The 27,824-nt window shown below is 36.1% G+C and overlaps 1 protein-coding gene across 2 annotated transcripts in view; it reads right to left on the bottom strand.

The window, feature by feature from the left end:
• Positions 1-27,568, bottom strand: part of TFPI (tissue factor pathway inhibitor) — a 94,134-nt gene extending 66,566 nt beyond the window's left edge. Inside the window, exon 1 of one of the 2 annotated variants that reach the window (XM_061433308.1) lies at positions 27,311-27,568. The gene's annotated coding sequence lies outside the window, so the exon portion shown is untranslated. The remainder of the gene's footprint in view (positions 1-27,310) is intronic. The other variant, XM_061433297.1, reaches the window with a different exon arrangement.
• Between the last annotated feature and the right edge of the window lie 256 nt (positions 27,569-27,824).

Raw genomic sequence — 27,824 nt, 5'->3', positions numbered from 1 at the left:
CTTAGTCTACGTTTATTTCTTTTTAAAATATACCTTTATTATGACCTGAAGAATGAGTAGACAGTATCGCCAATGGGAATTACAGGATAAAAATTGATTTCTCAAAAAAAAAAAAAAAAAATACACAAAACCTGATTTATCTTGTTTGCTAATCCCACAAGTACAATTAATTGATGAATTCAAGTTTTTACTGTGATCACTGTTGTAATTTTTGATTCAGTATGTTGCCTAAATGTTTTCTATTACTAGCTTTAATGCTACAGTTCATTAGTGCTTATACTTATTATTATGTAAATATCTCCACATCACTCTATCCATATATATGGGTAGGGGCTTTTGGCCCAAGCTTTAGCAAACCATACAGAAGGGAATATGTGATAAACCTTAGAAAAAACTAGGGGCCTGCCTCTCATACCTGGGAAAAGGACACAGGTTCACCCATCGGTCAAAGCCTGAATAAGTAGATTAGAACAAGCCAACACAAAGGATCATCTAAAGGAGGTACTTGGAAAATCTGTTAGTATCATATTTTCTCTTTGTTCCCAAACTTTAGAAGAAAGATAAACCACATATACATTCATTTTAAAAATCTTGGCTAAAGATCAGAGTTGAAAAGAGCAAATTCCTGTTTTATTTAAGTCTCATTTCAAACACGTAATTATAGTCAGCTCTTGAGTTATTTGGGATTAATTTTCACATTGTAGATTATGTCTTTGTTTAGAATTCCTTTCTAGATGCCTACTTTTAAGCTACTTTTTTCCCCAGGGGGTGGATAAATTACAGTTTGTCACTTTAAATCATAACACAAAAAGCAGTTTCCAACGAGCCTTAATTATTGTTTCTTTCTCATTTATATTTCACACTCCCTCTAGGAGAATGTTGTTAATTTATCCTCATTTGATAGAGAAAATAAATGGTGGTTCAAAATGATAAAATAACTTTTTTAAGAAAACAGCTTGTAAATGGTTGTGTAGATGTATTAAGTCTAAAGCAAATTCCTTAGTTATCACTTTATACTGTCAGATTAAAAAAAAAAGGTTTGGTAAAAGAAAATTTAAATATTAGTGAAGGTTATATTTGTACATCCCTCTGTGGATTAGTGTACTTTGTTGTAATAAAAACAGTAAATAAAGATTTCAAAAAGACACTGCAGATTTGATTTAAGGCAGTTACCATCTTACAATGGACTCATGCTCCAAACCATGTCGGTGGTTGTAGGTTTTTGGGAACTCTGAACATGCAATATTATATTATTATTATCATAATATTATTACATCAAGTTTATGTTCATATGACAGCTGGTTAAAAAAAAAAAAAAAAGAATAAAAGAGCCTCAGTGTTTAAGGTAAGTAACCATCAATGACCTAGTCCAGGTCTGAGGTCTGGCAAAAATGCTATATGATAGTTGCTTAGTTGTGTCTGATGCTTTGCAACCCAATGGACTGGAGCCCACCAGGTTCCTCTGTCCATATAATTCTCCAGGGCAGGGGATCTTTCCAACCTAAGGATCAAACCCAAGTTTTCTGCACTGTAGGCAGATTCTTTACCACCTGAGCCACCAAGAAAGCCCCGAAGATTGCTGAATTAGACCTAATTCAAGGTAGTTTTTCTTTGCTATCACTTCAAACCAACCAAAAAGGCTTGGATAGATCTTTGTTAGGTAAGGATACAAGTGATTTTGTGGATAATGCTCACAGCAGCTATCTTAGTCTACTGGGCTACCATAAGACAATATCATGAACTACTCAGTTGGCCAAAATATTCATTCATGTTTTCCCATAACATTTTATGGTAAAACACAAATGAGCTTTTTAACCAACCCAATAGACCACTTCAACAAGAGAAACAAATTTCTCACACTTCCGGAGGCTGGTAAGTCAAGACCAAGGCATTGGTAGAATCAGGTTCTTGGGAGAGCTCTCTCCTTGGCTTAAAGAAACTACCTTCTATGGCCTTACATGGTTTTCCTCTATGTGTATGTCGAGAGAGAAATAACTCTCTCTTTCTTCTTATATAGTCATCAATTCTATCAGATTAGGACACCACTTTTATGACCTCAATTTAACATTAATTATCTCATAAAATGGAGAAGGAAATGGCAACCCATCCAGAGTTCTTGCCTTGGAAATCCCATGGACAGAGTAGCCTGGTGAGCTACAGTCCATGGGGCCACAAGAGTCAGACATGACTTAGCAACTAAACCACCATCGCCACCATCTCCTAAGAGTCCTATTTTCAAATATAATAATATTGGGTGTTATGGCTTCAACATACGAATTTGACGTGGGAGGAACACGATTCAGTTCATAGCAGGAGTCCTCCTAGTTTCTTAAGTATCTCTAAATTTGGTGAGTAAATCTGTTTCAGAAGAAGGGTAACTTCCCTTTTGGCATTAGACTGTGGGAAGAGATACAGCAGTCCTGGAGTTTGGTTTCTAATGTATAAGCCAGTTCTTTCCTTTCTGCACAATTACGGGCCACCATGTTCTATTTCTTGTTGTTTAAAATGAAGACTGACACAGTACTGGCTATGACCTTCCACATTCCTACATAAGAAGGATGCTTAGTACCCAGTTCTCCCAAGTTACTTGTTTTTGTTGGATGTTTATTGTTATTCACAAAGAGGGGATATGTGTTTTGGGAAAACTGTTCTCTATAATCTCTTTTAGGAAGAAAGTATCAAAGTTCACAAGAAGGAAAGACTTGGCAGGTGAAACAGGCTCTCACTGCTTTGCCTAATCCCCTCTCTGCTTCATTCCTCAACTGTAATAGCAAATCATGTGTTCCTTGTAACTTGAAATTAGAGAATAATGTTCCCTCAGCCAGTCATTTTGGGGGCTAAGTATGAAATTACTGAGAGTTTTAAAATTGAATTTTTTCATAATTTTGCATAATACAGTTTATTAAATTATCCTAGGGGCCTGAAAACTAAGATGTAGCATTTCTGCAAGATTTCAGGATAATGAGAAGTTACAATTACTACTATAGAAAAAGATGTAGAGACATTCCTGACTTCAGCAGAGAGGAAATTCTGTGGTAAATCCCTATCACAGGATTTCCTTACCTCTCCACCGCTGGAATGATGCTCTGACTCAATCTCATAAATCTATAGGTATGTTGATTTTGTATCAAATCTCTGCTCAAATGATATCATCACATAATCCTGCCTTGAACACTTGAGACAGCCCTATGACATATTCTATTCCCTTTCATTTTTTTTTTTTTTAATGACGGCATTTTCCACTACAGAGATCAAAGTGCCAACATCCGCTGGATCATGGAAAAAGCAAGAGAGTTTCAGAAAAACATCTATTTCTGCTTTATTGACTATGCCAAAGCCTTTGACTGTGTGGATCACAATAAACTGTGGAAAATTCTGAAAGAGATGGGAATACCAGACCACCTGACCTGCCTCTTAAGAAATCTGTATGCAGGTCAGGAAGCAACAGTTAGAACGGGACATGGAACAACAGACTGGTTCCAAATAGGAAAAGGAGTACGTCAAGGCTGTATATTGTCACCCTGCTTATTTAACTTATATCAGAGTACATCGTGAGAAATGCTGGGCTGGAAGAAGCAAAAGCTGGAATCAAGATTGCTGGGAGAAATATCAATAACCTCAGATATGCAGATGACACCCACCCTTATGGCGGAAAGTGAAGAGGAACTAAAAAGCTTCTTGATGAAAGTGAAAGAGGAGCGTGAAAAAGTTGACTTAAAGCTCATCATTCAGAAAACGAAGATCATGGCATCCGGTTCCATCACTTCATGGGAAATAGATGGGGAAACAGTGGAAACAGTGGCAGACTTTATTTTGGGGGGCTCCAAAATCACTGCAGATGGTGATTGCAGCCATGAAATTAAAAGACTTACTCCTCGGAAGGAAAGTTATGACTAACCTAGATAGCATATTCAAAAGCAGAGACGTTACTTTGCCAACAAAGGTCCGTCTAGTCAAGGCTGTGGCTTTTCCAGTGGTCATGTATGCATGTGAGAGTTGGACTGTTAAGAAAGCTGAGCGCCAAAGAATTGATGCTTTTGACTTGTGGTGTTGGAGAAGACTCTTGAGAGTCCCTTGGACTGCAAGGAGATCCAACCAGTCCATCCTAAAGGAGATCAGTCCTGGGTGTTCTTTGGAAGGACTGATGCTGAAGCTGAAACTCCAATACTTTGGCCACCTCATGCGAAGAGTTGACTCATTGGAAAAGACTCTGATTCTGGGAGGGATTGGGGGAAGGAGGAGAAGGGGACGACAGAGGATGAGATGGCTGGATGGTATCACAGACTCGATGGACGTGAGTTTGAGTGAACTCCGGGAGTTGGTTATGGACAGGGAGGCCTGGCGTGCTGCGATTCATGGGGTCACAAAGAGTCAGATATGACTGAGCGATTGAACTGAATTGAACTGAACACATTATATATTTATTTGCTTACTATCTGTTTTCTCTGTCCTTAAATGTAGCATTATATCCGTTCTTTCTGGTACTTAATAGGAGCTCAATAAATGTTTATGGAACAAATCAATGAATTAAGGGTTCTGCAAAAATTAAAGTAAAAACTCACGAGAAATTTAAAACAAACACATAAACTAAAATTAATTGAAACTGTATGAATGAAAGGGAACATAATGAACTTCAATTACAATTTAAACCTCTGTTCAAGATGACAGTAAGTATTCAGCTAATTATTTCTTATTTTCTCCACCCTTAATTAAAAAAAAAAACCTGTGCATATTCTCTACTCATATTGTCTGCTCTCCAAATTCCTAGTCAATAAAGAAGTCACATTAGCATCTGATCACTGCTGACTTGCCGTGGGGTAGATACCTGTACAGAGTCAGATGATCTGCTGGTCTATAGAGACAGGTGTGGTGTAGACTTCCAGAAAAGGTCAAATAGCAAGAGCTCATTAGAAGGGTTGAAGTAGTAATCTTAGTTGTTTACAGGCCAGTCTCTGCCCTTGCTCAGGACTCTATATTCTCCTAAGTATTCCATAGTCATCAAGGAATTCCAATTGTGCCCTTGAGGTCTTATTATATGTGTTGTTTACTTCATCTAAATGAATCTTTATTTATGACACATAATTAAAATGTGATATATTTTATCACCATAATTGACAAAACGGTCAATGTCTTTTATATTTATTAATAACTGTAAAGTAAATGTATTCACAGAATATTTTATGTGTATTAGGTAATAATTTAGTTATAATTTTATGATACCAATTTAATTTTTCCATCCAAAAATATCTATGATATATTCTTATAACTTCAAGACTACAATAAGCTTATAAGTTCCAGGTACCTTAGAAGTTTTATTTTTTTCCATCTATTCAATGAGAAAAATATATAAACATTTTAACAGTAAAACCATCCAGAAATGGTCTATTTAATTTGTGTTTGATACAATCTAGAAAAAAATACAAAATTTGGTTTTCATCTAAGTGATAAATCTGTATAAGTCTAAACTAGGTACTTTATGGTGGTTAGTAGAGGCTGGGGGATGGTGAAATTGAGGAGATGTTATTTACGGGTGCAAACTTTTAGCCAGTAGATAAATAAGTCATGGAGATCTAATGCACAGCTTAGTGGTTATAAACATCAAAGTTGCTAAGAGAATAAATCTTAGCTGTTCCCACCACAAAAAAGAAATGATAATCATGTGACATGATAAAGGTGTTAGTCAATGCTATGGTAATATTCATATTGCAATATATAAATACATCAAATCAACACATCATGTACTTTAAATTTACACAATGTTATATGTAAAGTATATCTCAATAAAAATTTAAAAGTAAGCATTCTACTTGGTGTTACTAAAATAGTATGAATCTTAGGCAAAATTTTACTATGACTATGTATTACTAATTATAATATATTTAAATAAATATTTTCATCCAGAGCAGAAGCATTTTAAATATTTTGAGACATTCATTGGAGCCACGAAATAAGTTGCTCAACATGTAGACATGGAGCTCATGGTAGACATTTCCATGGAGACATAAATGTGAGAAACAATACAGAAATAATTACTTCTGGAGTGCATGCAATTGATGTGATTCATAAGTACTTATGTAGCATTTGATATGAAGCAGGTGTTTTTCTAAGAGCTTTTACAAACATATTGTCACAAGTTGACAATGTCTGGAACACAGAGGGTTCAAGTACAAGAATTAAAGAAAAAAAACATGCATGGGGTTTAGTGATATGGTATTGTCTTTACCTTTGCAACACTGCAGAAGAAAAGCTGAGGAAGAAATTGGAACATAGGCTGTGAAAATAGCGATTAAAGATATCATTTTATAAATCTATGCTGAAAAGTGAGAGAGGGTGTTTGAAACTTTTGTGGAAACTTTTGTGGAAAACATAGTTTAATACATTTCTGCCACTAGAGAGGCACAGACAAAAGCTAAACAATTGTGAGATCCTGGATACAAGCGAAGAAGGTCTAACCTTGGCCTGAAGAAAAGAGGAACTTCTATTAAAATGAGATTTTCTTGGTGGGGAGGAAATCAGGATACATTCTCAGGTGTGTGTGTGTACATATGTTTTGTGATAGAGTTGTTGAAGAGCAGACAGAAAGCTGAAGATTTTCTTGCTGTGATTCAATTTTCTATGTGAAGAAGAGGTTGAGATTTTCTGTTCAAAATAACAAAAATGGTAGACTTTTTAAAAATGTGAGGGTTTGACATTTTCTCTAGGTAAAATAAAATGGTATATTGAAAATCTTAAAGGACTATGAGCTGCTAGAATCCCAAACTATGAATTCATAGTAATTGGTGTCTTCAAAATTCAGTGCCGCTTCCTTCTAGATTCAGAAATTAAGCTTTTGAAGGATTCAGAGTTGGATTTTATCAACTGGACAGAGGAAAAGGACAAAAACCAAACAACAAAGTAACAAAAGTATAAAAAAGGTAGAACTTTGAGGAATGTTGTCAAGAGGAGTATATAAGTGGCTTGTTATTTAATCATCAACTAATATTTTTTCCTAAATGTGATACTTTCTTTGTTAAAAAAATGATACTTTAAGGTAGTGCTATCACACTTGGGAATTTAAAAATAAGAAAATGACTAAATGCACAATCAAGTTGTTTTTTAGAATAGGAAATAATATTATATTTTTAAACAATGCAGATATGCAACATTATGACAATTATCAGAGACAGCAGCACATCCACCTATCAGATGTAATACTACACAAAGTTAAGCTGGTACTGATAATGACTAGAAGACAAAGTAGGGATTAATAATGGTTAATGTGAATTTTAAAAGCTGTATACAAAAATATATGTATACATTGGGATCAACTAACCAAAAAGTGGTGTTTATACAGAAAAAAATATGCTTCAATAAGGGAATTAAGTCAGTGAGATTATGGATATATTTTTGTCTTTTTTTTTTCAACTTTGTAAGATGTTTCAGTCATCTAATTTACTTATGCAACAACTGTTCTCTGCCACTTTTCCTTGATAGCAGGTAAGATGTGTATGTTCATAAGTCCAGTTCCCAGGGAAGGATAGCCTATGCCCACCTAAGAACTAAATTTATAAATAACTCTTCATTAACCCATTCAGGCTTCCCGGGTGGCACTAATGTTAAAAAATCCGCCTGCCAGTACAGGAGATGCAAGAGACAGATTCAATATGTTGGAGAAGAATCTCGGGAGTCCCTTGGACTGCAAGGAGATCCAATCAGTCCATTCTGAAGGAGATGAGCCCTGAGATTTCTTTGGAAGGAATGATGCTGAAGCTGAAACTCCAATACTTTGGCCACCTCATGCGAAGAGCTGACTCACTGGAAAAGACTCTGATGCTGGGAGGGATTGGGGGCAGGAGGAGAAGGGGACGACACAGGATGAGATGGCTGGATGGCATCACTGACTCGATGGACATGAGTCTGAGTGAACTCCAGGAGTTGGTTATGGAGAGGGAGGCCTGGCGTGCTGCGATTCATGGGGTCGCAAAGAGTCAGACACAACTGAGCGACTGAACTGAACTGAACTGAATGGGTAGGGACGATTTCCTGGAGAAGGAAATGCAACCAATTCTAGTATTCATGTACAGAAGAGCCTGCTAAGTCGCTTCAGTCGTGTCCGACTCTGTGTGACCCCATAAATGGCAGCCTACCAGGCTTCCCCGTCCCTGGGATTCTCCAGGCAAGAACAGTGGAGTGGGTTGCATTTCCTTCTCCTGGTGGGCTACAATCCATGGAGTCACAAAGAGTCGGACATGACTAAGCAACTGAGCATACACACACACACAACCCACGTTAATCATGGTAATTCCATTTCCCTTATAGTCATTGGTTTAGATATTTTTATATGAGAAATCTCTGACCAATGAGATGAGAAAGGAAGCATGCTATCTTCCATGGCTGGGGAACTTTTGAAAAAGACCTTTGTTCTAAAAGGAGCCATATGGGACAGGTGCTGGCGCCTATCCCTTGTTTGGTCTGTATATGATGCCTATGACTGGAGCAACCACCTTGTAATGTTGAGGTGAATGATTCCAAGATAAAGATGACCTGTTGTTAATGATGGAAAAAAAATGTTGGAAAGCACTTAGGTCTATTTTGAATGAACAAATCTTGAAGCATTCTCTGTCCTTTGTATAATGTGAACTAATAAATGGCCTCATTTTTAAGCTACTCATGCTATGGATTTTTCCTTCTGCCAGCCAAATGTAACCTGACAATTATTTTGCTGTTCCTGCTTTCACAAACTGGCTATTCACCAATTTTTATTTTTTCAGTGTTTTTGATTGGAGGATGCTTGTAAGATGGGGAAATAACATCAATATTTCATTACTATAATGCTCAGGCCAAAATCCCTTTTGCTGCTGCTAAGTCACTTCAGTCGTGTCCAACTCTGTGCAACCCCATAGACGAGAGCCCACCAGGCTTCCCCGTCCTTGGAATTCTCCAGGCAAGAACACTGGAGTGGGTTGCCATTTCCTTCTCCAATGCAGGAAAGTGAAAAATGAAAGTGAAGTCTCTCAGTCATGTCCGACCCTCAGGGACCCCATGGACTGCAGCCTACCAGGCTCCTCTGCCCATGGGATTTTCCAGGCAAGAGTACTAGAGTGGGGTGCCATTAGCATTAACATTTTTTTGTCATTAAAATAATGCTTGATGTTTCATACGTAAGAGTGAGATTTTCAGATTATATCTTAAAAACATACCCAAACTCATGATAAAATATGGGCAACAATGAATCAAAACATTCTGAACATGCTAAGTAAATTAATATTGGAAACAAAATAAAATACAATCAAAACAACAAAAAACCAAGCCTCCCTAAATAGTTGCAGACTATTGACTCTAATCGTGTTTACTAAAAGATTGACCAATCCTTTAGGAAACATCGGTTGGATTTGACTCGTAATTCAAATCAAGTCGTAATTCAAAGGAAGTCATAATTCTGGAGAGTTGCTCAATGTGAGATTCCTTAATGTTAGCTAATAGGCCAAATCATAACATTTATCTTTACTAAAAGATTGACCAATCCTTTAGGAAACATCGGTTGGATTTGACTCGTAATTCAAATCAAATTGTAATTCAAAGGAAGTCGTAATTCTGGAGAGTTGCTCAATGTGAGATTCCTTAATGTTAGCTAATAGGCCAAATCATAACATTTATCTTTATTTCAGAGTGTAACAATTTCACCAATAAAACATGTTTCCATCTTTTGGATAATGAAATTGTTGTTAGGTATGATTTTATAAATCAGGGAAATTTCCTCTAGGAATGATATGTTAAAAAGCTGTTTATTATGGATGCCTAATTTCTTGTCAATTATAATACTATGAGAACTAAAACTTAAAAAAAAAAAAATATCAGAGAAAAGAAATAGCAGTGCCAGGAGAAAAATGTGAATATCTCCATGCTAATGACCAAATAACATACAACATATATAAACTAAATTTATTTTTAAAAATTTTAAAACCTGAAATGAAAGGCAAGGTTACAGAATTATATATGGCTAGAGATAAAATACAAGGATAAGTATCTGAAATATGCTGGGTTTTTTTTTTTTTCTTTTAATGAGGAATCAGAATCCCAGAAACTAATTTCCACCCCCAAGTATTTCATCTGCATATTGGCAGAGCTTCAACTCAAATACAGGAATTCTGACCAGCCCCCCAAAAGGGCAAATGCAAGCCTAAAAAAGACCCAAGTCAAGTATTAGTCCCTCAATCATGTCTGACTTTTTGCAACACTCTGGACTGTAGCCTGCTGGGATTCTCTGACCATGGAATTCTCCAGGCAAGAAAACTGGAGTGGGTTGCCATTTCTTCTTCAGAGGATCTTCCCAACCCAGGGATTAAACCTGGGTCTCCTGTATTGCAAGCAGATTCTTTACCATCTGAGCCACCAGGGAAGCCGAAGTAAGACCCACTATTTTCACAAATATTTTCCTTTTCTCCCCCTGAAGTGAATTTCAGATTATTTACATTCTCTAGAAATTAGCAATTCATCAAATCATAGTAGGGGATTTTTAGTCTCTGTTCTGGACCAAAGTCCTATAAGTAAAGTCAGTCGAGAAACTCACCAATTACTATTATTTTTTAATTTTGTGTTTATATTTTTAAGAGGGAAAATAATCTCCCTCTAAATGGCAAGACGGAATATTAATTCTTATTAGTAGTTTAGAGAAAAGAGTGAGAGATCTGGATATGGATAAGGAAAATTGAGAAGAAATAAGAGAGAGCTAGTGAGTACAGAGATAAAGTTAAGAATGTGCCTTTTAAGTTTCTTCAGTTGTGTTAGACTCTTTGCAACCCTATGGACTGTAGCCCCCCCAGGCTCCACTGTCTATTGGGATTCTCCAGGCAAGAACACTGGAGTGGGTTCCAATGCCCTCCTCTAGGGGATCTTCCCAATTCAGGGATTGAACCAGCATCTCTTGCATTGGCAGGTGGGTTCTTTACCACTAGTGCTACCTGGGAAGCCCTAAAGTTAAGAACAGGGGAAATGTATACATGTAAAAATATTTATGAAATTTGTAAGTCAATTCAAAAAGAGTAGTGAATATTTTACTGTAAAATATAAAGAATAAAGGAAAGTGAAATAAAAATACATAATAAAAGAAATAATGTCAAAGGTTTTCCAAATATAGTTGTCCATATCCACTAAAAACTCTTTAGGAACGAAGGTGGGAAGTTTCTCTGTCTAGATAAACTGTTAAATTTGCAGAATCAGGCTTCCCTGATGGTTCAGTGGTAGAGAATTCTCCTGCTAAAGCATGAGACATGGGTTCTATCACTGGTCTGGGAAGATCCCGCATGCCACAGAGCAATTGAGCCCCTGTGCCACAACTACTGAGAAATAGTTCTAGATTCTGTGGTCTAGAGCCCGAGAAGCACAACTACTGAGCCCCTGTGCTGCAGCTACTGAAGCCTGTGAGCCTAGAGCCTGTACTCTGCAACAGAGAAGCCAATGCAAGGAGAAGACCATTCACCACACCAAAGAATGGTCCCTGCTCCCTGCAACTTGAGAAAAGCCTGCCCAGCAATGAAAATCCAATAGCCAAAATATATAAAATTATAAACAATATTATAAGACATTTTGTCAAGAGAAGGAGGCATTCATTTCTTTGAATGAATTCATCTTTTCTCATCACAGGAACTCTTAATTTAATCAAGTTTGAAAGTGAAAGTCACTCAGCTGTGCCTGACTCTTTGCAACCCCATGGACTGTATATTCTGGCCTGAATTCTCCAGGCCAGAATACTGAAGCGGGTAGCCTTTCCCTTCCCCAAGGGATCTTCCCAACCCAGCGATTAAACCCAGGTCTCCCGCATTGCAGACGGATTCTTTACCAGCTGAGCCACCAGGGAAGCCCAAGAATACCGAAATGGGTAGCCTATCCCTTCTCCAGCGGATCTTCCTGACCCAGGAATTGAACTGGGGTCTCCTGCATTGCAGGTGATTATTTACCAACTGAGCTATCAGGGAATCCCCCTAATTCAGTTTACTTAACAGCAAAGATCTTCATAGTATGCTGTTTTCATTTCTTTCCTTTAAGTGGGAATATAAATAAATAGATGGGATAAACAAAACATGGTATTATATGTCTAAACCAAACTGGAGATTTCTGAGAATTCAATTCTGCTCAACTACTAATGCCAGTAATTCCAAATGAAATGAAAAAATACAAAGAAATACAATGAATTTTGGTGTGAGAGAAGAAAGAACAGTTGTGAACATATTTACTATGTTTTTCTCTATTATCATTACTGTTCATAATAAGAAAGAAAATTATACAGTAAGACCTTTGGCTACTTCTATTTTTTCTCCCATTTGTTTCTGCTTTTCTAGGCATTCATTATTTAGTAGGGTAAGAAAATGGTATTTCACCAAAACCAGATAAAGATGCCACAAAAAAAGAAAATTACAGGCCAATATCACTGATGAACATAGAAGCAAAAATCCTCAACAAAATTCTAGCAAACAGAATCCAACAACATATTAAAAACATCACATCATACATCATGACCAAGAGGGCTTTATCACAGGGATGCAAGGATTCTTCAATATTTACAAATCAATGTGATACACCACATTAACAAATTAAAAGATAAAAACTATATGATTATCTCAATAGATGCAGAGAAAGCCTTTGACAAAATTCAACATCCATTTATGATAAAAACCCTCCAGAAAACAGCCATAGAAGGAATATACTTCAACATAATAAAAGCCATGTATGAAAAACCCACAGCAAACATTATCCTCAGTGGTGAAAAATTAAAAGCATTTCCCCTAAATGCTTTCAGGAACAGGACAAGGGTACTCACTTTCACCACTACTGTTGAACCTAGTTTTGGAAGTTTTAGCCACAGCAATCAGAGAAGAAAAAGAAATAAAAGGAATCCAGATTGGAAAATAAGAAGTAAAATTTTCACTGTTTGCAGATGACATGATCTTCTACATGGAAAACCCTAAAGAGAACACCAGAAAATTACTACAGCTAATCAATGAATACAGTAAAGTTATAGGATATAAAATTAATACAAAGAAATCCCTTGCATTCCTATACACTAACAATGAGAAAACAAAAAGAGAAATTAAGGAAACAATTCCATTCACCACTGCGACAAAAGGAATACAATAATTAGGAATAAATCTACCTAAAGAAACAAAAGACCTATATATAGAAAACTATAAAACACTGGTGAAAGAAATCAAAGGTGACATAAATAGATGGAAAAATATACCATGTTAATGGATTGGAGAATCAATATAGTGAAAATGAGTATACTACCCAAAGCAATCTACATATTCAGTGCAATCCCTATCAAGCTACCAACAGTATTTTTCACAGAACTAGAACAAATCATTTCACAATTTGTATGGAAATACAAAAAAACCTCAAATAGCCAAAGCAATCTTGAGAAAGAAGACTTGAACTGGAGGAATCAACCTGCCTGACTTCATGCTATATTACAAAGCCACAGTCATCAAGACAGTATGGTACTGGCACAAAGACAGAAATTTAGATCAATGGAAATAAGAGAATGGAAATAAATAGAAATTAAAAGCCCAGAGATAAATCCATGAACCTATGGACACCTTATCTGTGACAAAGGAGGCAAGAATATACAATGGAGAAAACAATCTTTTTAACAAGTGGTGCTGGGAAAACTGATCAACCACCTGTGAAAGAATGAAACTAGAACACTTTCTAACACCATACACAAAAATAAACTCAAAACAGATTAAAGATCTAAATGCAAGACCAGAAACTACAAAACTTCTAGAGGAAAACATAGACAAAACACTCTCTGACATAAATCACAGCAGGATCCTCTATGACCCACCTTCCAGAGTAAAGGAAATAAAAGCAAAAATAAACAAATGGAACCTAATTAAATTTAAAAGCTTTTGCACAATGAAAGAAACTATAAGCAAGATGAAAAGACAGCCTTCAGAATGGGAGAAAATAATAGCAAATTAAGCAACTGACAAAGAATTAATCTCAAAAATATACATGCAGCTCATGCAGATCGATACCAGAAAAATAAATGACCCAATAAAAAAATGGGCCAAATAATTAAATAGACATTTCTCCAAAGAAGATATATAGAAGGCTAACAAACATGAAAAGATGCTCAACATCACTCATTATGAGAGAAATACAAATTAAAACCACCTGGTCAGAATGGCTGCTATCAAAAAGTCTACAAACAATAAATGCTGGAGAGGATGTGGAGAAAAGGGAACCCTCTTACACTGTTGGTGTGAACGCAAACTCGTATAGCCACTATGAAGAACAACACAGAGCTTCCTTCAAAAATTGGAAGCAGAAATGCCATAGGACCCAGCAATCCCACTGCTGGGCATACACAAGGAGGAAACCAGAATTGAAAGAGACACATGTACCCCAATGTTCATCGCAGTAGTTTAATAGCCAGGACATGGAAGCAACCTAGATATCCATCAGCAGATGAATGGATAAGAAAGCAGTGGTACATATACACAATGGAATATTACTCAGCTATTAAAAAAACACATTTGAATCCTTTCTAATGAGGTGGATGAAACTGGAGCCTACTATACAGAGTGAAGTAAGTCAGAAAGAAAATTACCAATACAGTATATTAATGCATATATATGGAATTTAGAAAGATGGTAACGATGACCCTATATGCGAGACAGCAAAAGAGATAAGGATATAAAGAAAAGACTTTTGGACTCTGTGGGATAAGGCGAGGGTAGATGATTTGAGAGAATAACATTGAAACATGTATATTACCATATGTGAAATAGATCACCTGTTCAAGTTCGATGCATGAAACAGGGCACCCAAAGCTGTTGCACTGGGACAACCCTGAGGGATGGAATGGGAAGGGAGGGGGGTTCAGGATGGGGGACACATGTACACCCATGACACATTCATGTCAATGTATGGCAATGGTGTAAAGTAATTAGCCTCCAACTAAAATAAATAAATTAGTTTAAAATAAAATAAAAAGAAAATGGTATTTCAGGACCACTGTTTCTCTTATATGTCCATCCATCAATCTCTTGATTACATAATTAATCATAATTAATCTATTAATTAATTCTGAGTGTATTCATTGGAAGGACTGATGCTGAAGCTGAAACCCCGATACTTTGGCCACCTGATGTGAAGAACTGACTCATAGGAAAAGACCTTGATGCTGGGAAAGATTGGAGGCAGAGGGAGAAGGGGACAACAGAGGATGAGATGGTTGGATGGCATCACTGACTCCATGGACATGAGTTTGAGCGAGCTCTGGGAGTTGCGGATGGACAGGGAAGCCTGGCGTATTGCAGTTCACGTGGTCGCAAAGAGTCAGACACTACTGAGTGACGGAACTGTAACATCTTAAGCAGGAGGTATATGTATTTTGGAAAGACACAGAAAGACAGTTGAGACCTTCCTAACAGAGTTTTAATTAAGACCTTGATTCATAGCTCATATAATTCAAGTTGATATTACCTTTTTTAAATTTTAAAGATGAATAGATAAAGTCTGCTTCCGCATTTCCTTTTAAAGTCTTGCAATCCTAGATTTTCTCTGCTCAGACAAATATATTGGACACTCCTCAACTATCTGCTTTTGATAGTATCAATTGTATTATAAGAAAAAGAAAGCAACATGTTAGTACATGTATGGGAATTTCCCACAAAATATTCTCATGCTATCACTTCCTTGAGGGAAAAAGAAGCAAAATTTACACTCAATATGCCCGAGGCTAGATATTTACAACATTTTGGTTTCAGATAAATGATCAGGTAACTTTGTGTCTGACTATGAAAGTGTTATGATTCCAAATATTAGCTAAAGTTTTATACTTAAGTACAATAAATATGTTAAACCAATAATGATCAATTTTCTCCCTCTTCAGTGAATGCAACTGTGAGTGAAACAAATCTTAATGTGAAAAACCTGAGAATTTCTGATTGTGCTCTAGTGAAAACTCGTACTGCATCTGTTGGTGACTACACCCATGTGTTAAGATGACATCCTGAGTTCAACTTTCTGAATCATCATTGTAAAGGAACGGGGGGGCTCCAGGCAGCTGAGTCACATTCTTCCAGGAACCATTAACACGTTGATCTTCAGCATTTCCATTCAGACTAAAATGTCAGACCTATGAAAGAATGAACTATGGACTCAAGAGAATGAAAGGAAACTGTTGCCACTTCATTTTTTTATTTATAGCATCCTATAAAGAGTTCTGTTTTCTCTTGGTTCCTCACATTGAATGTTCATTATTTTATATTTTTATAAAAATCAGCTAGTTTCTCTAAATTGCCATTCCATTTTCCCCTATCCAAATTCTACCAACACATAACCAGGAATCCGATTGTATGCTCTTGTTAAAAGGCTAGTTAATTTCACTGATTGCAATTTTCTTGCAATGAAGACCAGAGTTTTAATTTTGTACTACATTACTTTCAATACTAATAATTAGGTTGATTTATAAATGACTAAAATTTATCACACTGTACACATTTTTTTTTAATCCTGCAAAAGATCTAATATATAAAAAGTATATAGTTAGGATTTTCATGGTGGTGTAGTGAATAAGGATCCTGCTGCCAGTGCTGGGGACACAGGTTCAATCCCTGGGCAGTAGAGACCCTATGTGCTGCAGAGCAACTAAGCTTGAGTACCACAGCTACTGTGCCTTTGCTCTACAGCTCACATGCCCTACAGCCAGCAAGTCAAAACTACTAAACCGGTGTGCTGCAACTACTAAAGCCTGTGCTCCACTAAAAGAAAAGCCACTGCAATGAGAAGCCCATGCACCACAATCAGAGAATAGCCCCCACCCTCCTCAACTAGACAAAGCCTGCATGCAGCAATGAAGACCCAGTGCAGCCACAAACAAACACAGCAGTGCTCAGCTTGGAAGATGTTAAAAATTGATTCTGCTTATTCAAGTGTAATTTTGAATTGTAATTGATGCTTTTGAACTGTGGTGTTGGAGAAGACTCTTGAGAGTCCCTTGGGACTGCAAGGAGATCCAACCAGTCCATCCTAAAGGAAATCAATCCTGAATATTCATTGGAAGGCCTGATGCTTAAGTTGAAGCTCCAGTACTTTGGCCGCCTGATGCGAAGAACTGATTCATTTGAAAAGACCCTGATCCTGGGAAAGACTGAATGCAGGAAGAGAAGAGGATTACCGAGGGTGAGATGGGTGGATGGCATCACTGGACTTGATGGACATGAGTTTGAGCAAGTTCCAGGAGTTGGTGTTGGACAGGGATGCCTGGCATGCTGCAGTCCATGGGGTAGCAAAGAGTTGGACATGACTGAGAGACTGATTCAATGGTAATGATAGAAGTGAGGCTTTAAATTTAATCTCCTCCTAGGCTTTTCATAAAAGATCTTTTCTCAAAAGTTTCTTACCCAAAGGATAACTTAGGCATCTCTCCCCCACCCTTATTCATCCTATGCCAAGTTTATCTGCCTTTGAAATCTTTATCTTGCCTTCTTCAGGATATATTATTACTTGACACTCTTTTTGATCCTAATGCTATTACTGGTTTCCTTGAATATTATCATGTTCAGATACAATTTTCATGGTTATGTGTAAGATCCTAAGGAACAAATACACACATGGCTCAGATATTTTTCTCACACATTTTTGAGGACCATTCATGAATGCTCATTCACTCATATCTTTTCAGATGAAGCTTCTATTCAGAAGGATAGGTGTCACTTGTATCTCTTCGTCCTCTGAATAAAGAGACAGTAATATGGAATGCAGGGAAGAGGGGATGGGAGACCAAGGTTGACATAGTAGTGGCAGGCAATCACTGGTATCTAAGGAAACTTTTACTTTCTTTAGGGCTGTAATTAATAAATTTAAATAGATTTAAAGGAGTTTCAGCCAGAGTTTACCACAAATAGAAAAAAGAACCCTCTCTTGCCATGTGAATTGAGGCTAATTTAAATTCTCTCTAGTTAAACACTTTTCTTCCACTGGCATATTTTTCAGCAATTCCTTAAGAGAAAAACATATAAAATCTGAAACTTGAAAAGAAATTATTGCCACTGAAAGGAGAGCTTGAGTGTTTCTATTGCTTATTGCTTATCTCTTCATTTTTATAAACCTGCATTACTGCCTGGATGTACATGCCATAATGATTGCTTTATGGTGTACCTGTTTCCTTTCCTCATAGACAGAATAACTATGTCAAAAGAGACCCAAAACCAATAAGATGCACAGAAACTTGAATAATGTTCACACTGTTAATAATTATAAAAACAAATTCTAATGCTAAATATACTTTGTTTGCAATGTTTGCCATTTGGGATTATCTTTTTATCTCAATTTGTATATATAATTAGGCAAGTAATACTTGAAACTAAGTTTCCTTTCATAAAAAGAAAAAAGTTTTCATTTGTGCTGTCAATGAACTTTCCAAACTTTCAATACGTACAAATATCCAGGAATCAGGGGAGGAAAGATAATTGTGAGAAATTGTGATAGGAAACTATCAGTAAAGCCACTCTTAAATTCATTACAAAACTCTTGAAGCTCTAGGTAAATAACACTCAGCACTCAATTTTGGAAATACTTGTTGAACAAGTGACAATTTGATTGGTTTTAAGCTAGTAGGATTAATTTATCATCTAAAATAAGAGAGTAAAATATTAGCCACCCAAATAGCTACTGTTATCAGAAAATCATAATGAAACAAACTGTTTATCTGAGATGAAATAATTAATTTTTAGAAATAGTGAATTTATTCATTATATAAATATGTAAATATATTTACTCATTTAGCATAGTTACTAAGATATAGCAAGCAAAAAATATTTACCTTATCCAGGACAATCAATGAATTACAGTTTATATGCTCTTAATATATGTCTATTTATGTTCATTTTTAGTTTTTTAGAGTACTAATAAATTTAAAAATAAAATGCTATTCCACACTGCACAGCAAAAGAAATCATGAACAAAATGGAAAGATAACCCACATAATGGGAGAAAATATTTACAAATGATATGACCATGAAGGGATCAATCTTCAAAATAGACAAATGGCTCATTCAGCTCAATATAAAAAAGAGCTAATATATATGTATATGTGTATATATATATATATATATATATAAGAGCTCATGCAGCTCAATATAAAAAAATACAGCCCAATCAGAAAATATAAATAGACATTTCTCCAAGGAAGATGGACAAAAAGCACAGGAAAAAATGCTCAATATTAATTACTAGAGAAAAACAAATCAAAGCTACAATGAGGTATGACTTCATGTCAGTCAGAACAGCCATCAAAAAAATCTACAAACAATAAATGCTGGAGAGGGTGGGGAACCCTCCTATAGTGCTGATGGGAATGTAAACTGGTATAGCCACTATGGAAAACAGTATAGAGGTTCCTTGGAAAACTAAAAATAGAGCTACCATATGATCCAGCAATCCCACTCTTAGGCATATATCTGGAGGAAACTATAATTTGAAAAGATACATCTGCTCCAATGTTCACTGCAGTACTATTTACAATAGCCAGGATGTGGAAGCAATCTAAATGTCCCTCGACAGATGAATGGATAAAGATGTGGTACACACATATAATGCAATATTAGTCATAACAAATAATGAAATGCTACCATTTGCAGCAACATGGTTGGGCCTAGAGATTATCATGCTAAGTGAAGTAAGTCACAGAAAGAAAAATATCATATGATATCACTTATATGTGGAATCTAAAAAACTGATACAACTAATTTACAAAACAGAAACAGACTTACAGACTTAGAAAACAAATTTTTGGTTACCAAAAGGGAAAGTTTGGGGGGAGAGATAAAATTAAGAGGTTGGGATTAACATATACACTCTACTATATATCTTCCCAGGTGGCTTAAATTGTAAAGAATCTACCTGCCAATGCAGGAGCCACAGAAGATGCAGATTTGATCCGTGGGTTGGGAGCATCCCCTGGAGGAGGAAATGGCAACCCACTACAGTATCCCTGCCTGGGAAATCCCATGGACAGAGAAGCCTTTTGGGCTATAGTCCATGGGGTTGCAAAGAATCAGACATGACTGAGCACGGACACTCACTTAGTATATATATATAAAATAGAAAACAGATAATCAACAAGAACCTATTCTACAGCACAAGTAACTCTACTCTGTAATGACCTATATAGGATAAGAATCTGGAAAAGAATAGATAAATGTATAACTGATTCACTTTTTTGTATACCTTAAACATAACTTTATAAATCAACTATATGCCAATATAAAGTAAAAATTTAAAGAAAAGTAGTTCTTCCACTTTCAGCTATAATGGATTAACACTGGATTTATTCTCCCATCTGCTGCTGCTGCTGCTGCACTGCTTCAGTCGTGTCTGACTCTGTGCGACCCCATAGAGGGCAGCCCACCAGGCTCCCCGTCCCTGGGATTCTCCAGGCAAGAACACTGGAGTGGGTTGCCATTTCCTTCTCCAATGCATGAAAGTGAAAAGTGAAAGTGAAGTCGCTCAGTTGTGTCCAACTCTTAGCAACCCCTGGACTGCAGACTACCAGTTTCCTCTGTCCATGGGATTTTCCAGGCAAAGAGTACTGGAGTGGGATGCCATTGCCTTCTCCATTCTCCCACCTGAAACAACTTAAAAAAATTAAACAGTCAAAATGTATTAAATAATATTTGAGCTAATTAAATACTGGTAAGTGAAGAGCAGTAATCCCATAAGGATGGGAAACAAGATTTCAGCCCTACATTCTGATCTGCTCCAGCACGCTGACTGAAGGGAATTTCTACATTCAAAGACAGGAAGAGGAGGCTCTGGAATTGCCCAGTGGTCTCCCTGAGTTTAGTAGAAAGCATATTCTCTGGAGGGGCCACAGTGGCTAGAGTATTCATGGCAGAGTAACAGAGTAGAGAGCTATACAGAAAGAGAGACCCAGAAATCTTCAGATGGCCTCAACTCTTCAGCTTTATATCTATTACTGAACACATGAGAGAATATCACTTAAATCTGGGTAAAGAACCACCTTAATGGGTTAAAGGGGAATAACACTTAAAACACATGTAAAGCTGCAAATATTTCTTGTCCCTAAATTTCAAAAACCTCTTCATGGTGCACTGAGTAGTCAGAAAGGTTTTTTTTTTTTTCCTCAGCACTGGGAGAAAATTAACCATAGAGTAAACATTTTTCTGACTCTGCTTAACAAAGCTTGACAGTGAGATAACAAAAAACCAGACTGTTTGCAAATAAACAGTAACTCAAAACAAAACTAAATATTATTTACTGGTAGACAGCATATGCAGCACTTAAGAAGATAATATTCATAATATTAGCCATTCAAATAAAAATTACAAGACATACAAACAACAGTAAAATATAATTAGAAGGCTCAAAATGACACAGAAAATAGAATTAACAGACGAGAATATTTAAACTAAAATTTTAGTTACACTCATATGTTCAAGAAACTACAGAAAATATTGAGTGTGTTAAATAGAGAAAGAAGATAGAGACTCAAACTGAATTTCCACAGATGAAAACAATATTTGAGATGAAAAATACACTGGAAGGGACTATAAACACATTGGACATAGAAGAAAAGACAAGTAAATCTGAAGACATAATGATAGAAACTATGTATATTGAAAAACAGGAAAAAAAACCCAAAACATTATTTTTCTTGTACTCATTTTTCAACTTTAAGTATTTTTAAGTGTACAACTTCATGGCACTAATTACACCTATATGTTTTTGCAGTCATCACCCCAAGCAGAAACTCTGTATCCATTAAGTAATAACCTACCATTCATTCCTTCCTCCAGACTCTGTTAACCTCAATTCTACTTTTTTTTTCTATGAATTTGCCTACTGTAGATAAATTCCTTGTAAGTAGAATTATACATCATTTGTTCTTTTTTTATGTCTGGCTTATTTCACTTAGTATAATGATTTCAAATTCATTACCATAGCATGAATCAGAAGTTCATTCATTTTACAGTCCTGTATATTTAAAATCAGTTGCACATAAAAGAGTCAGTAGAGTGTTAGTTGCTTAGTTGTATCTGACTCTGAGACGCCACGGACTATAGACTGCCAATCTCTTCTGTCCATGGAATTCTCCAGGCAAGAACACTAGAGTGGGTTGCCATTTCCTTCTCCAGGGGATCTTCCTGACCCAGAGGTTGAACACAAGTCTCCTGCATTGCAGGTGGATTCTTTACCATCTGAGCCACCATATGATATTTTAATATAAACATTTTGCTTTATTTCCTGGGATACTCTGAAGGTTATGTGTAAAAGAACTTTAAAAATATTACCAGTATTTTACAACAAACACCACTATTCTGGAGACTCACCCAATTTCTGCTATTTTTTCCATTTCATGACCCAGATAACCACAATGGTGTGATCACTCACCTAGATCCAGACATCCTGGAATGTGAAGTCAAGTGGGCCTTAGGAAACATCACCATGAACAAAGCTAGTGGATGTGATGGAATTCCAGTTGAGCTATTTCAAATCCTAAAAGACGATGTTGTGAAAGTGCTACACTCAATATGCCAGCAAATTTGGAAAACTCATCAGTGGCTACAGGACTGGAAAAGGTTAATTTTCATTCCACTCCCAAAGAAAGGCAATGCTAAAGAATGCTCAAACTACCGCACAATTGCACTTATCTCACATGCTAGTAAAGTAATGCTCAAAATTCTCCAAGCCAGGCTTCAGCAATACATGAACCGTGAGCTTCCAGATGTTCAAGCTGGTTTTAGAAAAGGCAGAGGAACCAGAGATCAAATTGCCAACATATTCTGGATCATCCAAAAAGCAAGAGAGTTCCAGAAAAATATCTATTTCTGCTTTATTGACAATGTCAAAGCCTTTGACTGTGTGGATCACAATAAACTGTGGAAAATTCTGAAAGAGATGGGCATACCAGACCACCTGACCTGCCTCTTGAGAAATCTGTATGCAGGTCAGGAAGCAACAATTAAAACTGGATGTGGAACAACAGACTGGTTCTAAATAGGAAAAGGAGTATGTCAAGGCTGTATATTGTCACCCTGTTTATTTAACTTATATGCAGAGTACATCATGAGAAACGCTGGACTGGAAGAAGCACAAGCTGGAATCAAGATTGCCGGGAGAAATATCAATAACCTCAGATATGCAGATCACAGCACCCTTATGGCAGAAAGTGAAGAACTACAGAGCCTCTTGATGAAAGTGAAAGAGGAGAGTGAAAAGGTTGGCTTAAAACTCAACATAAAGAAAACTAAGATCATGGCATCTGGTCCCATCACTTCATGGCAAATAGATAGGGAAACAGTGGGAACAGTGGCAGACTTTATTTTGGGGGCTCCAAAATCACTGCAGATGGTGATTGCAGCCATGAAATTAAAAGACACTTACTCCTTGGAAGGAAAGTTATGACCACCCTAGATTAAGCAGAGGCATTACTTTGCCAACAAAGGTCTGTCTAGTCAAGACTATGGTTTTTCCAGTGGTCATATATGGATGTGAGAGTTGGACTATAAAGAAAGCTGAAGGCCAAAGAATTGATGCTTTTGAACTGTGGTGTTGGAGAAGACTCCTGAGACTCCCTTGGACTGCAAGGAGATCCAACCAGTCCATCCTAAAGGAGATCAGTCCTGGGTATTCATTGGAAGGACTGATGTTAAAGGTGAAACTCCAATACTCTGGCCACCTGATGTGAAGAGCTAACTCATTGGAGAAGACCCTGATGCTGGGAAAGATTGAGGGCAGGAGGCAAGGGGACAACAGATGGTGAGATGGTTTGATGGCATCACCAACTCGATGGACATTGGTTTGGGTGGACTCCGGGAGTTGGTGATGGACAGGGAGGCCTGGTGTGCTGCAGTTCATGGGGTCACAAAGAGTTGGACATGACTGAGCAACTGAACTGAACTGAACTGATTCCATTTATAAGCCTTGCAAAGTAAAGAATGAGGTGTTACTTAAAAATAGGTTTTTATAGTATTCAAGGATGGGATAGATGTTGGTGAGAAACATGAGTAGGAGAGAGAAAATGAGGTTAACAGCAGTGTGGTGGCAGCACTGAGGGTGTGGTACAGAAGGGGATCAATGGTAGTCTATGCTTAGCAATAAAAACACCATCATGCTATATTATCATGATATGTTATATCATATCATATCATGCTATACTAATGGGTACTTCCACATTCCTGATGTTGAAATAACCCAATAAATAACATGAAATATTTATTCAGTTCAGGGAGAACTGTCTCCCCAGGACTAGTGGTCTACCAGATAGAAAAACTTGGGATAGAAATATTGCAGCATTGGGACTTCTTCTATGGAACATGGACCTCTTTTGTTTTTAAAATAATTTAAAAATTTTGTTGTTCCAACTAAGGAAAGAACATAGAATCCCAAAGGAAGGCCAGGAGAGATGAATATAGCAGATTTGACATGCATCCAATGTTTTTCTTATTGGTTTTGAAAAGAAGAAAAGTAGAAATGACTAGAGTGCCCTCAGCCTATTGGTAGCTGAATCCTAGGTTCTGGTTCTACAAAGCATCTGCTACTTGGAGAAGTGAAGACAGGGAGAAAAGAGTAATAGGAGGACTGGGCTCACAGAGATGATACATCACTCTAAGAAAGCACTCACTGAGGGTTACAGAGGCCCAGGAGAGGTAGTCTAGCAGAAAGAGCACTCTCTGGAATAGCTTGAATTCTTTCTTCATTTTGGTGAGACTTAATATGCAGAAATAGGACTTCAATAGTCATCTCAAGTCTAGAATTCAGGTTTCTCCAAATGCACATGGTAACAATCAGAAATCATTATAGTACTGGAATATTTCTATAAAAATATAACACATTTAAAAGTTTACTTTTTTTAAAGACAACTCTGCAAATTTAATTAGCAGAGTTAAATGTTTTAGATGGTAAACAAAAAAAGGGTGGCTGAAGACAGCCTTTATTGAGAAAAGATGATTTGGTCTGCAGTACAGTTCTTAGACCTGGTCTACTAGCAAAGATAAGCTGATACAATTAACTAATTTTTAATCAATATTATCATTGAATTTGTTCAATTTATACCAACAAACAAGATTTTTTTGAAAACTCTATCCTGAGTACCTTCCTTTCCTTTTCATATTATCTCTCCTCCCTCACCCCACCTTTTGTGGGCAACAATGCTTATTTTCATTTTTTTCTTCTATTAAGTAGAGATGTCAGTTGAAATCTGTATTAAGAGTTTGTGACACTCAATTTAATAAACCAACCATTCCTAAAGAATCTATAGTACATCTGCTGTTTGGTTAGATTGCTAGGTGTTCTGGGAATTCATAAAGCCTTTTCATCTTGGCTTTTTTTCCTCTAGTAGTTTGTCATCTGTCCAATTATGTTTTGAATTTGAATAGTGTAAATAACTAAGATCAGGTAATTAATTCTTAGGAAGAAGCAAATTAGTTTTATGAAAACTATAGTTTGATACAAAACAATTTTCCATTTCAAAGATTATTATTTTTAAATTTAGCAATATTGTTTATATTAGAATATTCTGGCAAAGTAGTTGTTGTACAACCAATAAGAAAATAAAGCCTAGAATTATGAACAAGCAAGCATCAGCTGATGGCATAATGCATTTGAATAAGACACATTTCTCAAAGGTGTTTTGATCTAGATATTGGAGATAAAACAAAAGCTTAAAGATATAAAACTGTACATTAAAAACAAAAAAACAAAACTTGCACAAGTGAGCATATCTAATAGAAAAAGGAACCAAGTTATTAATAGTAGACATATCATTAAAGCTCTCTGTTAAGACTTTATGGTTACCTGAATAAGACAAATTTGGCTTCCCCATATAACCGTTCAAATTGTTAAAAGTATATATTTTAAACTTTTACTCTTAGATCTATAAAGTTAATTATATTCTTAGATCTACAGAGTTAAGTATCTGTATTCATATTAAGAGTATTCCGTCTCTGTTGATGCCTAAGGACACTTTGTATCATTTTATTAACCCAGTTAAAAGTATATACTTTAAACTTTTACTCTTAGATCTATAAAGTTAATTATATTCTTAGATCTACAGAGTTAAGTATCTGTATTCATATTAAGAGTATTCCATCTCTGTTGATGCCTAAGGACACTTTGTATCATTTTATTAACCCATATACCCCTAATTAAAATTTCACACACCAATACATTTTCAGAGATTATTTGCCCTTCAGTTTAAAGATTAGATCAAATATAGATTATACATCTTAAAATTATCATGCACTGGAATTATATATATATATATATATATATTCTAAAACTGTTTTATGAAAGATTTTGCTAGCTTAAAAAATTCTGCAGTATCTCAAAATGGACACAACTTTTAACCTCTGATAGAAATATTATGCTTTTACACATAAACTATGACTCTCTGGGCTGCGTGTTTCCTGCTTGGGTTCTGCCCTGTATATTTACATTATCACAAACATACAAGTCATTTTGTGACTAATTTCCAGAGCACTGAGTCACAGTGTGGCTGTTGCTTATCTTTTCTTTTCTTTTCCTGAACAGTACGCTCTTGGCTTTCATTTTTCATTAATACTCATACAAATAAGTACTTTACATAAATAATTTTCTTGTTTCATTATAGTTCTGTGGTTGTGTTTTTCTATATTATGTGCTTTCCTCTACTACCAGAAGCTAAGTTTAATATCATTTTATAAGCAACCAGAATACGACAGTACATCATATTAGGTATGTAATCTATTGCTTTAATTCACATAATTATACTTTATATAGTACTACCCTGTTTATTCTTATTTTACTATCTTAGAATATAAGTTTTTGTCTTTGGAGACTTGTAAAATATTTCCTTAATATTTTGAGATTAGTTAATGCTAGAATGAAATAGACAACAGGAATTCTGTTTATACCTTATTTTAAACATCAGCAATTGATGGCAATGAAAGAACTTTCTTTAAACATAAGACTGTCAGTGTCTTATTGTGTTTATTTATATGCGATTAAATAATATTTAAAGGTTAAAAGAAATCTTCAGAAAATTCCAATAAAAACACAATTAGCAAAGAACTGCCAACCCAGGCTTAAAATTATAAACAATGGTACTTCTCACCAACTTAAAAAAAAATAATATATTTGCTTAAAATTCAATGCAAAATGCTGAGAATTTAGTTTTGCATTACAATCAACTTATTTACAGAGAAGGGTCAATTTTCATTGTAGGGTTATAGACAATGGTCCTCTCCTACAACTCTTTGCCTCTCAGCACCCTGCTTTTCCTCCAAGAAAAAGAAATAAAGGTTATTTATTGCCAGGTACTCACGAGTAATATCTCTGAAGAAAGTTCTTAGAAAGATTTTTTCAAAGCAGAATTGAGTTCATTTTGTTTTCCCTTCCAGGCATCGAGAGAGAATTTATCTTGTCTACTTCTTCTTTTAAACAGATGGAGAAACTGGGGCGTGGAGAATAATGAAAGAAATGCAATCTGATCCTGCCTGCAGTGAAAGGGCGAGGTAAGAATTTGACTTTTATCCAGCCCAAAGTCGCTCCCGTCTATTGGAGCAAAGAGCCTCGGAGAGCACCCGCAGCTGGAAACAGCCAGGCTTCCTGTTTAGGTCACTGCAACTCTTTTTAAGCTAATTTCGCCAAACTATTCAAAAGCCTTTTCTATTATGGAGGAAACAAAGGAATCAGCTGACACTAAGATTTCAAAATTACTATTTCTTTTATTTCCAAGATTCTTTTTGTAATTAGTTTTAAAAATCCACTTTTCCCCCCTTGTGCTATATATTTCTAAAATTTTACGTATTTGTCATTACATTGTTACTTAATAAAGC

Source organism: Bos javanicus, chromosome 2 (genome assembly GCF_032452875.1).
Source record: "Bos javanicus breed banteng chromosome 2, ARS-OSU_banteng_1.0, whole genome shotgun sequence".
NCBI classification, from domain to species: domain Eukaryota; kingdom Metazoa; phylum Chordata; class Mammalia; order Artiodactyla; family Bovidae; genus Bos; species Bos javanicus.
Note: the sequence above shows the minus strand (reverse complement) of the source record. Positions and strands in the feature narration are given on the sequence as shown.